Source organism: Tupaia chinensis, unplaced genomic scaffold, assembly GCF_000334495.1.
Source record: "Tupaia chinensis unplaced genomic scaffold, TupChi_1.0 Scaffold144899_1, whole genome shotgun sequence".
Taxonomy (NCBI): domain Eukaryota; kingdom Metazoa; phylum Chordata; class Mammalia; order Scandentia; family Tupaiidae; genus Tupaia; species Tupaia belangeri.
In genome coordinates, this window is record NW_006204759.1 from 267,507 (window position 1) to 282,364 (window position 14,858).

At 56.6% G+C, this 14,858-nt stretch overlaps 1 protein-coding gene across 4 annotated transcripts in view; it reads left to right on the forward strand.

Moving 5' to 3' along the window:
* The window catches only part of ABR (ABR activator of RhoGEF and GTPase), a 172,427-nt gene that overhangs the window by 132,961 nt on the left and 24,608 nt on the right, over nt 1–14,858 (forward strand). The window lies entirely within an intron of this gene.

Consider the following 14,858-nt stretch of genomic DNA (forward strand, 5'->3'; position numbering starts at 1 on the left):
GTGAGCGACGGCAAGTGCGTGTGTGTGTGTGTGCGTGTGTGTGTGTGTGTGTGTTTGGGGGGAGGGTGGACGGGGAAAATGAAAGGAGATGATGAGGATGAGTAGGGCTGTGGGCCAGAAGGATTCTAGAAGGCATTTAATCCAGTCGTGTTTGGGCAGGAAAGGAAACTGAGGCCAGAGGTGAGTGCTGTGGCCGCGGACACAGAGCTCCTTAGTGTCTGAGCCAGGCTCCACGCTCAGTCACTCCCGGGTTGGCCGTGCACGGCGAATGGGGATGGTCTCACACTGCAGTCTGTGACTCTCGGGTCTGTCTGTCGTCACTGCAAATTTAGTGGGACACCCTCACTGCTTGGCCCATTTCTCCCCTTCTCGGTGCAGGAGTTCTTCTCTTCTGGACCTAAAGGACCCTAAAGCCTCCATCTGGGTCCCCTCACTAGCCCTCTCCTGGCTGCCCACCCCCATGGCCAGGCCAGGGTAACAGCTCGCTCAAGGCCCCCTAGTCTGCGTGGCTTCAGGGCCCCAGGGGACTCCTGTGTGTTTGTCTTAGTCTATTTCCAGCCTTGCTGCTCCGGGCTCCAGATGTGCGGTCCCCAGCTGGGACCTCCCTGCTGGCTTATTAGCATATTCCCAGGGTCTAGTCCTTCCTGACTGGCTGGGCCAGGGCAGGGAGCTTTCCTTCAGGGCCCCTCTGCTCCGTTCCTGCCACTGACCCCAGACTGGAGAAGGATCTTAAAACCCAGGAGCTATTTAAGACAGGAGCCCCTCCATGCCCTTGCCTCCCCCTCCTCTGTTCTCCCAACTTAGCCACAAGCCAGGGGCAGCCTCTCACCTCAGCTCTGCTGCTCTGCTCCCCTGCGTGGGAAGCAGCTTCACTTTCCCCTAAGCCTGCCAGGGTAGCCCTTGCTGGACACAGGAGTACTTAAGACCCTGGCTGGGAGATGGAGGGACCCAGCCAAGGGGGAAGCTCCCGCTGTCCCCATGCCTGAGGTGGTAGCTCACCCTCACCTCCAAAGCAAGGTTCAGACCTGTGGTCACCTATTATTGCATCGCTCATGGAAAAACTGAGCCTGAGTGAATTTATAAAAGTAGAAGTTTCATGACTCACAGTTGTAATGGCTAAAAAGTCCAAAGGCATCCCAAAATGGCAGGGGCAGAGCAGTGTCATCCGCATACAACCTTTCTCTCATCATGGCGGGTCCCTGTCCCTGCCCTAACAACTTTATCACACTCGGAGGCCCCACCTTGGGAAACTGTGAAGAATTAGGTTTCCACTAAACGCCTGTATAATACAATCAAGCCTCGACACATGCGTTTCTGGGGGACATCCAGTCACTGGCCATTAAGACTAAATTCCAAAATGTGAAACTTTGGGGGACAAACCATTATCCAGATCATAACAAGGCCCGACGGGATATCTCCCTCTTCCCTTGCAAAGCTTGGAGCCCGTGTCTGAAGGGGAAGTAGGGGTGCTAATTTCTTCACCATTCTTGATCCGGCCACTGGAAGGAAGCGTGTGGGAGATCAGAGGATAAATCGTTCTGGGAGGAGGTCATGAGGGCCAATCCCCTGCCTTCAGGACTGGGTGTCCACAGGGCCCAGACTAGCAAATCTGACAATATCTAGACTCTCTGTTCCTCTTTTAAAATTGTGGTGGGGGCCAGTAGGTGGTGTGGTGGTTAAAGGCACAGGACTCCTACATGGTCACCCATGGTTCAAGTCCCAAACCTGGTGGCTTGCTTTCTCACTTTCCCTTTCTTTCTCTTTCTGGTCAAATTAAAAAATAATAATAATAATAAATAAAAATTTTAAATAATTCTCTTAAGATATTGTGGTAAACTATGCATAACGTAAAATTTACCACTTCAGTCATTTTTAGGCAAACGACTTGGTGACATTGGGCAAATTCACGCTGTTGTGCAACCTTTGCTAATGTTCATCTTTTTCACCTCCCCCAACTGAGATTCTGTCTCATTAAACAAGAACCCTGCCCTCTCCCCAACCCCATCCCCAGCCTCTGGTAACCGCCATTTTTTTTTTTTTAAGAATTGCTTTAATTAACTTTATCTATTTGACCAGAGAAGGACAGAATGTGAGAGAGAGAGAGAGAAACTGAGAAAGCAAGCTGCCAGGTCTGGGACTCGAACCATAGTCAGCCAAGTGGGAGTCCAGTACCCTTACCCACTATGCCACCTGTCGGCCGCCGTAACCATCCTCCTGTCCTCCTGTGTGGATTTGACTACTGTAGGACCTCGACGTAAGAATCACACATCGCCTGCTGTCACCGGCTTATTTCACCAGCATGAGGTGCTCGAGCCTGATCCGTGTTGTAGCGTGGGTCAGAATTTCCTTCTCGCGCGGGGCTGGGTGGCACGTCAGTGCACGTGTGGAATGTGTCGCATTTACCCATCACCCATCCGTCCGTGGACATTCAGGTTTTCACCCTAGACCTCCTGACTTCCAGGTGAGGAAAAGAGGCTCTCACCGTGGGGAGAGTGCGGCTGGCCTGAAGCTCCGGGAAGAGCACTGGAGCGGGGTGGGGTCAGGACACCAATTCGAGGCTCCTTGGCCTCTCGGAGTCTCGGCTTCTTCATCTCTGTAGAGATGATTATTCCCATTCTCTTCATCACCAGCTCGCTGTCGGCTCAAGGGGTGGGTGTACGTGAAGGAGCCGGCCAGAGCCGTGCCGTGCGCATGCGTGCTTTCCCCGGCGTGCTCGCTCACGCTCTGGACTGGGCACCTCCCGACGGCAGGCGCTGTGCTGTGGACACTAAGCACCAGCGGGACCTCACCGGCGAGTACAGAGAACAGACCAGATTTCTGACCTGCCGGCATGGAAGGGGCTTCGAGGCCAGACTCTGGGGCGGAGTCTCGCTTCCCTGTGCCTCGGTGGGGAGAATAGAGTGCGTTACGTGGAGACTGGGTTTCCTCGCTGGAAAAAGGGGCTCTCATGAGGACTGACTGTGAGAGTCCCTGACACCCTTGGCCCGGCCGAGCAGAGTCAGTGCTAGTTGAATGGCTACTTTATTGACCCTAAGCTCGCAGGTCCAGGTGTCCTGCCCCCAGCTTCCTCCTGGGCTCCTGGGTGGGGCCTGTCCAGCAGCCCCCTCCTAAAGGCTGTCACCCGCCCGTAGCCCCCTCATATGGGCCTCTGGCTGGCAGAGGCAGCAGCTCATGTCTTCCGCCGAGGGGTCAGGCCAGTTCTGACCGACGATCTCGAGTGGACAGGGCAGTGTGGTTGGGGCCCTGACCTCAGAGGTGACCCCAGGCCGAGCAGCTCCAGCCCCTTTGCCCATGGAGCAGCTCTCAGCTTGGCCGGGCGCGCTCAGGCCCAGAGCGCGGAGCGAGCGAGCGAGGAGTCCGGGAACAAGGGGCCTTTGTCAGCCAGCTAGGGAGCCTCGTCTGGTTTCAATTACGCTGCGAGCATGGGGAAACTGGAGGGAGTGTGTGGTGGGGGCCTGCCAGGGCAGGAGTCAAGGGCTCCCCCAGGCCTCGGCCTCTCGCTGCTGAGCAGTCCGTTGTCCTCCTTTGCCTCTGCCTGAGGGCCTGGGCTTTGGGACATTGGCCTAGGGGACCCAGACCCCTCCCTGGGCAGTTGATAGGGTCATTAACCTGGATCCCTGGCGCCTTCTCCCCTCCCACACTCTCCTGCTGGGGCCCTGGGCCCTGGACGGAGGGCAGAGTGGAAGGGAAAGGCTTGGTCTGAGGGCCTTTGTTTTCACGTGCCCTCCCCGCCCCAGAGCGACCCCTCCCCTGCAGGTGGGCGCCGCCCCACCCCCAGCCTGGGCCAGATGTGCGTGTCCAGGGCAGACGTCTGCCTGGAGTCCTGCCCTGCGTGCCTGCTGCCCACCGCTCTCAGAGCCACCCTCACCACCGCCGTGCCAGTCCTGGAGGCTCGTGGGTGGGGCAGGCTGAGCACCAGGCCTGGGTCTGCTCCCTGCCTTCCAGCACCGCCTCCTCCCAGCACCCGGTGACTGTGGCCATTGTCCCACCCGGGCCTCACCTGCCGCTGTGGTCAGCCCCCGTCTGTGCTGCAGCCCAGCATCCCACCTGCTGTCCCTCTAATGGCAGGTGTGGACGCTTCAGCTGCAATCAGAGTATCCTGGTGGGGGAGCTGGGAGGACTCACAGTGCCTGCCCTGCATCCAGATCTCCCCAAACTCCGGGAGAGGGCGTGCTCTCCCTGTCGCCCTGCTCAGCCGCCTCCATCTCCCAGGTGTTCCTGATTTGGGAGCCCAGACTCTGCCCAGTGGGCTCTGGAGGTGGGAAGCACCGATAGGAAGCAGATGTGGTTTGAGTCCCCCTCCCCAGCCTCCGTCTTGGGACTGCCAGCTTGGCGGGCAGGCTTGGTGCCCGCTGCCCCCGGCCCACCCCTGGGGTAGGCAGTAAGCAGAGAGGATGATCCAGAGGGGACCTTGGGAAGTGATTCATTCAGATCCTGAAAACACGCAGCCTCTGAACAAACTGAAAGAGGAGGGCTCTCTACTCTGGGATGGAGGACTCCCAGAGGGAGGCAGAAGACCCGAGTCTGATCCCAGCTGGCTGGCCTCGAATGACCTCCAAGCCGTGTGGGCGTCTGAGGGCCCACGGAGGCTGAGCTGCAGCAGGCCGCCTGCATGGTGAGCAGTCAGCCTCCTGGGGCAGAGGCTGCTGCTGCGTCCTCCTAGGACTCACAGTAACCGATCCCCAGGGTGATCCCACTTTTCATTTATTTTTTTTCCCAAAAAAGCTTTGAGAAAAGGACTTACAGAATTGCCAGGGAAATGCCCGAGTTAGGGCAGATGCTGCACATTGACAGCCAATAAAGGGTGGCCCTCAGGAGGACTCTGCTGGTCTTCCTCAAGCCTCTGGTGGCTGCAGAACCCATAGCAGCCTCTCCAGCCTCCGCCATGGCACTGAGGAGTGTGGGCAGTGGTGGTACGGGGACAGGCAAGAGCTGGGCTGCACTGGCTGCGGGCTAGACCCCAGTGACCCAAGGACTCTAGAACACCAGGGTGACACGAGATCACGTGTTACCCCATTGTAGGACCACTGCAGGGACCACGCCAGCGAAGCAGACACCCAGAGTTCTCCCAAAGCAGGAGAGAAGTGGAGAAAAGACATGAATATCAGATCCAGGACTTTGTCCCAGTTCCTTTAAACGCTCTTAATGTTCCTGATCCCATCTGAGGGAGAGCCAGGGCCAATGGCATGATCGAGAGAAGCGCAGTTTCGTGAGGACTATCTGTTGAGGGTTGAGAACAGGATTAAGGGGGAGGTGTCCTCACCCGCCTGCAAAGCTTGGGAGGTCCTGGAAGGGACTGAGCAGCCTGGGCAGGCAGGAGGTGGGGGATCCAGGAGGTGTGAGCAGGTAGGTGCCATGGCCCGACTTCAGCCAGGACTCTGTTCTGCTTCTCCTTTGAACTGATGGTGGGGCAGTGGCATATGATTCCATTTGCAAAAGGGGAGGTCCTGGGCTGAAGGAAAGCATTGCTGGCCATTCATCTGGTCCCAGCTTCTGCTTAGATGTTGCGGGAGCCCGTGAGAAGGTGGCTGCTGTGTCCTCACTGACAGAACTCCCCCCCACACACACACCCCACCCCGGACTTCCCCAGCTCCCTTCTTTCACTCTGAGCTTGGACTTGGGTGGGAGGGAGTCGCTCTGTAAGAGCAGAAGAGAAAGCACAGGAGGCTCTCAGACTCTGGCCTACTTCCGGGCTTCCACCTCCTTGTTCAGGTGATCGTGTGTTCAGTGTGTGGCCTGGGAAGCCCCCTGTGTCTCGGGCCCACCCCACTGGCTGTGTGGGAGACCCTGGCACACCACCCTCCTTCCTGGGAGGAGGCAGGCAAGTGACCAGGGGGATCTGGACCTACTCCTGTTGGGACCTGTGTCCAGGGTGGGGGAAGATGTTGGAGGATGTGGGGAGGGAGGGGCCTGCCCTGCCCATTCTATCCCTGGGTGGGTTTTCTCTAGATAAGCAGGATGTTCCTGAAGGCTCAAGTGGATTTTCCACCCTGTTCCGTGACCAAATGTGCCGTGAGAATCACTAGGGGTTGCCAGGGACGTGCTGTGAGGACAGTCCTCTGCAGCAATCAAGGTTTTGGGCTACTTCAGCGTCTCCTGCCCACTGAGAGCCGAGTACCCTTTAAACACTCAGCTCGAACTTGTCCTGGTGTGGGCAAAGCCAGGGGCAGGACTGGCCGTACAGGAGACTGTCCTTTGCACAGCCTTCAGGAGATGGGCGCGTACCAGGGGTCCTTGGGCAGGCTTTGTCTGGGGTTGGAGTAACTGACTCCCCTGTAGCAGACAGCAGGAAAGGGAGAGAGAGAAGTATAGATATCTTTGATAGTTTTTTTTTTTTAAGACTTATTATATTTATTTCTTTATAATTTGACCAGAGAGAAAGAGAAAAAGGAAGCCGCCAGGTCCGGGACTCGAACTGCGGTTGGCCATGTGGGAGTCCAGTGCCCTTAACCACTACGCTACCTGCTGGGCCCCTCTTTGATAGAGTTTTGCCATGCAGCAATCCTTCTGCCCCAGCCTCCCAAATAGGATTACAGACAGGTGCTTCCACACCCAGGGTGTACAGAAATGGAATCTGGGTCTTCCATGTGACTTCCAGCCTCCCAAGTGGTGGCACTACCTCTGCGCCACCGTGGCTGGGCCAGCACCAGCTCTCGATCCTGGCCTCTCCCATTCCTTTACACCTTGCACATCTTTATTTTTGATGATCATTTTCTTAAAATGTGCTATAGGGTGCATATGCTCATCAGAGAGAGAGAGAAGTGCCCGGGGGGTGAGGGAACATGAGGAAGCAAGCTGTCAGATCTGGGACTCGAGCTGCAGCTGACCATGTGGGAGCCCGGTGCCTTAACCACCATGCCACCTGCTGGCCCCTCACCTCATACATCTTAAACCTCGAGCCCACCCCTGGTACCTTCCTATAGATGCCAGTAGCCACTTAACAACAAAGTCAAGATTTAAAGCTCAGATTGCTGCAACCCCACGCCACGCTATTTAGCAGGCAGGGGCCCTACCCCTAAGGAACTCTGGGGGCTCTGGCCTAGACTGTCTGAAAGAACCCCCAGTCGCTGTCCACTTATCCCTTTGAAGTGGGGGGAGTGGACAGTGGTGGAGTGGGGTGGCTGAGTTAGGCTATGAGCTGTACAGAAGGCCTCACTTCCTGGCCTCTAGCCGGTGTCCATTCAGTGAATGAATGAATGGGTGAAAATGTAGCTCTAGGCTGTTTGCCATCGGCTGCCTGGTGATTTCGAGCAAGGCATTCCCATCTCTGGGCCTAATTCAGTCCTTGACCATCGCAGATATTCAGAAGGCATCAGATACATAGGAAGACATTTAAATGGATTTGGGGCTTTTTAGTTTTTCTTTGTTGTTGTTGTTGTTGTTCTTTTAGAGATAGATTTTTGCTATAGGGCATGTACGCTCACCAGAGAGACAGAGACAGAAAACGAGAACTCCCTCAGGAGAAGACCACACTGCAACCCCTTCTCCTCTGTTCTCTTGGGGTTCTGGGCATGCGTGCACACATGCCCGGTGTGAGTTTCAAGCTACCAGGTCCGGGACTCGAACTATGGTCAGTTGTGTGGGAGTCAAGTCACATAACCACTATACCATCTGCTGGTCCCATTTTTTCCCTCATTTTTCTTAAAGCTAATTTATTAAAAAAAAAAAAAATCCCCCAGTGTGTTCCTGATGCCATGATCCACCCCAGGCCTGAGCCAGCCCGGGATCATGGGCACAGGTGTGCCCAGCATACTCAAGGAGGTCCCTACACACAAACCCAGAACTTTCCCGTGTGGGTCAGCCTCTCAGCCAGCGTTTCAGTGCTGCACCATGGTCCGGGAGATCTCTACCCTTCAGCCCGTAGGCTGGTTAGGGGTCGGCACAGGAGAAGGTGTGGCCAACAGAGCCATGTGTGTTAGGGGAACTCGCCCACCCCTCTCTCCACAGTGCCTCCTGTGATGGGGGTTTTCTCCACAGCCGCCCACCCCACAACCGTCGCCTCACGCACCCCCTCCCTACTCGGCCACTGTGCACTGCCCTGCTTGCTTCTCTCACAGCCTGGACCCCTGGACTGTCAGCGCCTGTCTGGGGCAGGAACCACACCCCATCCTGCTCTCCCCCACATCTTGCCTCCCAGCTGGGCTCCCTCAGGGCCGCCTCATGCTGCGCTCTTCTGGGGCCCAGAGGCCCGTTCCTGGTAGACCCAGGCACGTCCCTCCCTGTCCTCAGCCTCAGCACTGGGGCTCCCTGGGTGGCCTGCTGGGGGTCTCTCCTCCTCACCTCATGCCCAGGCCTGAGGCCTTGGTCTGGCTGGCTGCTCAGAAGCCCCCTCTTCTGGCAGAGAACCGTTTAAATCAGAGGCCGGCCAATCAGGGTTCTAGTCTAGGCTGGGGGGAAGATGAAAGTCATTCTGGTGGGAAAAAGGAGGTCACTCCAGAGAAGCGGCAGGCACATCTGAGGTTCTGAGAAAGAACCTTCCTCGCGGTGTTCACAGGCTGGAGGATCTGCCTGGAAGCTGTGCCCACCCCCCAGCTGTCACCAAGGCAGCACTGTGTTGTCCCTGCCTCTCCGCCCACACGTCTCAGGCTGTGTATTACTCCCTGTTGACCTTTTTTCCCTGGGTGATGCGACTGCTGAACGCTTTAACCTGATTTTACCGTGATCGCAGCTGCGCTGGGCTGGGTCCCCCTCCGTAGATGTAACGGGTTCTACCCACATCTCCCAAGGGACAGCCCCTCTCATTCCTTGGCAGAAAGCCTGGGGAAGGGATTTGGGAGGATGGGACAGTCCACTGGGAATGTTTTTAATTCCAAAGGCAGCGACATCTGTTCGTGGGGGCCTTACCACCCAGGCTGTGTACCCAGACGGGGGGGGGGGACTTGCATGTCCTCAGAGGTGGGCTTTGTCAGGTGTGGCTGAACGGGAGGGGCACACCCAGAGGAAGGATTGCGATTGTTTCTGGGTGGCCAGGACAGCCTGAGCGTCGCCCATCCAACAGAGACGAGGGAGGGTCTGTGGTGGGCTGCAGGGACCAGATTTCAGGCTGCTGCTTTTGAGGAATGTGCTGGAGCCGTCTGTCTTGCACAGGCCCTCCTCCTCCCTGCTCCTCGACCATTCACTCCAAGAAGGTGTGAGTCAGGCTTGGGGAAGAGAAGGCAAATCTGTACTGTCCCCACCGGAAGCCCCCAGTCCCAGGGGAAGAAGAGAAAGATGAGCATCTCAAGGGAAGAGCCTCCCAACTCGACTCCCCATCTGCTAAGGCGCTTATGTCACCATGGAGACCAGTTGGCCATCGTTCATCCAATCAGAGCTTGTTCTACCCAGACAAGTGTTGAGCCTGGGGTTCCTAAGACAGACAAGTGTAGGGCTTTGGGAACAGGATTCATGCTGCCCCCCCTCTCCCACACACTGTTCCCCCAGACTGTACCCTGCAGCATGTGACCCAGGTAGAGGGAAGAGAGAAGTTTAGGAAGCCAGCGAGGGGCCGGAGCTGAAGTTACGCAGCCAGTGCCAAGTGTATCTGCAGCCGGCGAACGTGGTGAGCAATTATAATGGCACCTTACCAGCCGGTTACACAACCAGCAATTGCACATTTGCTGGAGAGATGCAGAGAAAAGCTGGGGCTCAGCTGAGGTGGATGGTCTCTCCCCACAGCCCTGAGGGCCCTATGCCAACCCCGTCTCCTCCAGGAAGCCTTCCCCGATTGCTTCTGGCTAGAAATGTTCTCCTTTCTCTTGACTTCCGTGGCACTCTGTGCATCCTAATGGCATACTACTCGGTTTTCTGAGGGCAGCAAGGATGCTTTGTCCATCTGAGTGACACATTGTGGGCACACAGTTGGTGCATGCCAAACGCAGAGTCCTTTCTTGCCTTCTGTTGAGAGTTAAATCGGCATCTCTCCTCTCAGGCGCACTGGATTTTGATTCACCTGATTTGTCAGCCCCTGCCCAGAGCCAGGCACACTGCCAGGCTTCAGGACTACCGCTTGGAATGAATGGGAGGGAAGAAGGAAGGCTGAGGAGTGAGCAAGCCATCCTGGAGGAGAGTGTTCTGTGTCAGCTGCAATGAGAGAGCTGCCTAGTCCCTCATAGGGCTGGAGGAAGATTGTGGAGGTACCCAGTGCCCTGCAAGAGGCAGGCAAGGGTGGGTCACAGAGAGTGACTTGGGCCTCAGCTGGTGGGGGATACTGCTGTGTCCCTCGCCCTGTCAAGCTCATCCCTACCCCGACCGGGGTGTTTGCAAAGCTGTTGTGGTTGAGCCCCCATTGTAGCTGTAGTCGCTTTGTTCGGCTGTGACTCAGGTAGGAGGCAGCTCTGTGTGGCCGGGGAAGCTCAGGCTGTGTGCACCATGCAGAGGGGTATGGGATCTGGAGCTTAGGAAAGGTAGAACTGGAAGCCGGCTGGTGGCACGATGGTTAAGGCGTTGGACTCTCACGCAGCACACTTTGGTTTGAGTCCCGGACCTGGCAGTTTGCTTTCTCACTTTCATCAAAATTAAAAATAAGTAAAATAAAGAAATCTTTTAAAAGGAAAGAATGAAAGAAATGGTGGAACTGGACTGGCCACCCTGCCAGGTCACCGAAAGCCTGGATCTTGATTCTAGCCCAGCAGGCTCCAGGCATGACTCTCCAGGGTCCCACCTCCACCAGCCAGGCAGAGGCAGACCCTGCCACACCAGGTGTCACAGCGGTGCAGACGCAGGCTTTGGAGACAGCCAGACCTCCACTGGCGTCCCACCCCACGCTGGCCTTGGGTACACTGCTCGGCTCTGTCCTTAGTTCCCTAAGTGTGTGCTCATACTTCACAAAGTCGGTGAGGATCCTGTGAGTGAGCCCATCGTCGGAGGGTAAGCAGGGTGCCCATCACCTGGTGGACCTCAGTAAGCAGCAGCTCTCCCTATGACCAGCTCTTGACTGTCTGCCCCGAAGCCATCTGCTGGTTGAGATCCAGCAAGAGCATCCAGCATACCAAGGACTGGTCTCTGCTGACGCACCTGCCCTGGGGTCTGCCAAGAAACGGCCCGATCCAGCTTTTTCCTGCATCCAAAGCGCCCTCCACACGCCAGCGAGGCGCGTGGTTGTGAGCACTAAGGGCTGTGGTGGAGATGTCCCCCATCCTGCCCCTTGCACTGCTGCGTGACCTCAAGCGAGAACTTCCCCCCCTGAGCCCCAGTTCTCACAGCTCTAAAACAGGGATAGTAACAGTGGCGTCACAGAAGCCGTGAGCTTAACTGCGGTCAGATGTTTGAGAGTCCTGCGCTGGACCTGGCTCCTGGCTGATGCCGGGCAGACACCGGTTTCCTTGCTGCGCTGCGCCACACTCTGCAGTGGCGTGATGTTCTTCTTGGACGCCTGGGTTTTGTGTACCCCCAGCCACTCAGGGTCCGGGCTTTTCTCTTCTCTCCAGTTATGATACTCTAGCTTGTTCTGTTACCTTGAGAAGTCGTCCTTGCTCTCTGCGGTGAGAACCTTCACTAAATGAGGGTCAAGAGCCAGTGCTTTCTTCCCGCCTGTCTCCAAGGCTCCCAGAAGTCGCCCTCTGCCCTAGGGTGTCCTTCGTCTCTGGCAGGAGAAGCTCTTCCCGTGAGGTGCGCAGGGCCTGGTTAGAAGTGGCCATGTGAGGGCCCTTCCTGGACCCCTGTGGCCAGGTCATCCTTGCTCACGTCCCCAGGGAGGGTCCACGGAAGGATTGCGATTGTTTCTGGGTGGCCAGGACAGCCTGAGCGTCGCCCATCCAACAGAGACGAGGGAGGGTCTGTGGTGGGCTGCAGGGACCAGATTTCAGGCTGCTGCTTTTGAGGAATGTGCTGGAGCCGTCTGTCTTGCACAGGCCCTCCTCCTCCCTGCTCCTCGACCATTCACTCCAAGAAGGTGTGAGTCAGGCTTGGGGAAGAGAAGGCAAATCTGTACTGTCCCCACCGGAAGCCCCCAGTCCCAGGGGAAGAAGAGAAAGATGAGCATCTCAAGGGAAGAGCCTCCCAACTCGACTCCCCATCTGCTAAGGCGCTTATGTCACCATGGAGACCAGTTGGCCATCGTTCATCCAATCAGAGCTTGTTCTACCCAGACAAGTGTTGAGCCTGGGGTTCCTAAGACAGACAAGTGTAGGGCTTTGGGAACAGGATTCATGCTGCCCCCCCTCTCCCACACACTGTTCCCCCAGACTGTACCCTGCAGCATGTGACCCAGGTAGAGGGAAGAGAGAAGTTTAGGAAGCCAGCGAGGGGCCGGAGCTGAAGTTACGCAGCCAGTGCCAAGTGTATCTGCAGCCGGCGAACGTGGTGAGCAATTATAATGGCACCTTACCAGCCGGTTACACAACCAGCAATTGCACATTTGCTGGAGAGATGCAGAGAAAAGCTGGGGCTCAGCTGAGGTGGATGGTCTCTCCCCACAGCCCTGAGGGCCCTATGCCAACCCCGTCTCCTCCAGGAAGCCTTCCCCGATTGCTTCTGGCTAGAAATGTTCTCCTTTCTCTTGACTTCCGTGGCACTCTGTGCATCCTAATGGCATACTACTCGGTTTTCTGAGGGCAGCAAGGATGCTTTGTCCATCTGAGTGACACATTGTGGGCACACAGTTGGTGCATGCCAAACGCAGAGTCCTTTCTTGCCTTCTGTTGAGAGTTAAATCGGCATCTCTCCTCTCAGGCGCACTGGCTTTTGATTCACCTGATTTGTCAGCTCCTCTCAGGCGCACTGGATTTTGATTCACCTGATTTGTCAGCCCCTGCCCAGAGCCAGGCACACTGCCAGGCTTCAGGACTACCGCTTGGAATGAATGGGAGGGAAGAAGGAAGGCTGAGGAGTGAGCAAGCCATCCTGGAGGAGAGTGTTCTGTGTCAGCTGCAATGAGAGAGCTGCCTAGTCCCTCATAGGGCTGGAGGAAGATTGTGGAGGTACCCAGTGCCCTGCAAGAGGCAGGCAAGGGTGGGTCACAGAGAGTGACTTGGGCCTCAGCTGGTGGGGGATACTGCTGTGTCCCTCGCCCTGTCAAGCTCATCCCTACCCCGACGGGGGTGTTTGCAAAGCTGTTGTGGTTGAGCCCCCATTGTAGCTGTAGTCGCTTTGTTCGGCTGTGACTCAGGTAGGAGGCAGCTCTGTGTGGCCGGGGAAGCTCAGGCTGTGTGCACCATGCAGAGGGGTATGGGATCTGGAGCTTAGGAAAGGTAGAACTGGAAGCCGGCTGGTGGCACGATGGTTAAGGCGTTGGACTCTCACGCAGCACACTTTGGTTTGAGTCCCGGACCTGGCAGTTTGCTTTCTCACTTTCATCAAAATTAAAAATAAGTAAAATAAAGAAATCTTTTAAAAGGAAAGAATGAAAGAAATGGTGGAACTGGACTGGCCACCCTGCCAGGTCACCGAAAGCCTGGATCTTGATTCTAGCCCAGCAGGCTCCAGGCATGACTCTCCAGGGTCCCACCTCCACCAGCCAGGCAGAGGCAGACCCTGCCACACCAGGTGTCACAGCGGTGCAGACGCAGGCTTTGGAGACAGCCAGACCTCCACTGGCGTCCCACCCCACGCTGGCCTTGGGTACACTGCTCGGCTCTGTCCTTAGTTCCCTAAGTGTGTGCTCATACTTCACAAAGTCGGTGAGGATCCTGTGAGTGAGCCCATCGTCGGAGGGTAAGCAGGGTGCCCATCACCTGGTGGACCTCAGTAAGCAGCAGCTCTCCCTATGACCAGCTCTTGACTGTCTGCCCCGAAGCCATCTGCTGGTTGAGATCCAGCAAGAGCATCCAGCATACCAAGGACTGGTCTCTGCTGACGCACCTGCCCTGGGGTCTGCCAAGAAACGGCCCGATCCAGCTTTTTCCTGCATCCAAAGCGCCCTCCACACGCCAGCGAGGCGCGTGGTTGTGAGCACTAAGGGCTGTGGTGGAGATGTCCCCCATCCTGCCCCTTGCACTGCTGCGTGACCTCAAGCGAGAACTTCCCCCCCTGAGCCCCAGTTCTCACAGCTCTAAAACAGGGATAGTAACAGTGGCGTCACAGAAGCCGTGAGCTTAACTGCGGTCAGATGTTTGAGAGTCCTGCGCTGGACCTGGCTCCTGGCTGATGCCGGGCAGACACCGGTTTCCTTGCTGCGCTGCGCCACACTCTGCAGTGGCGTGATGTTCTTCTTGGACGCCTGGGTTTTGTGTACCCCCAGCCACTCAGGGTCCGGGCTTTTCTCTTCTCTCCAGTTATGATACTCTAGCTTGTTCTGTTACCTTGAGAAGTCGTCCTTGCTCTCTGCGGTGAGAACCTTCACTAAATGAGGGTCAAGAGCCAGTGCTTTCTTCCCGCCTGTCTCCAAGGCTCCCAGAAGTCGCCCTCTGCCCTAGGGTGTCCTTCGTCTCTGGCAGGAGAAGCTCTTCCCGTGAGGTGCGCAGGGCCTGGTTAGAAGTGGCCATGTGAGGGCCCTTCCTGGACCCCTGTGGCCAGGTCATCCTTGCTCACGTCCCCAGGGAGGGTCCACAGTGGCCTGATTCCTGCCGGGGCTGCTGCAGGCCAGGAGGCTACCATGCTGGGGATCTGTATTCTTTTATTTATTTATTTTTTAAGAATTATTTATTCACTTATTTAATTCCATTTGTTATTTTTAATTTGGCCAGAGAGAGAAAGGGAAAGCAAGAAAGCAAGCTGCCTGGTCTGAGACCCAAACCACTGTCGGCCATGTGGAAGTCCAGCCACCTAACTACCATGCCCCCTGCCGGCCTGGGATCTGTATTCTTCACGTTCTCACAAGTGTCTTGTCACCAGGCTAGCACTGAGGGCACTGCCTGGTGCTGTCTCCAAACCCTGCGTCTGCACCGCTGTGACACCTGGTGTGGCAGGGGCTGGCTCTGCCCTGCTGGGGGGGGGGGGGCCCC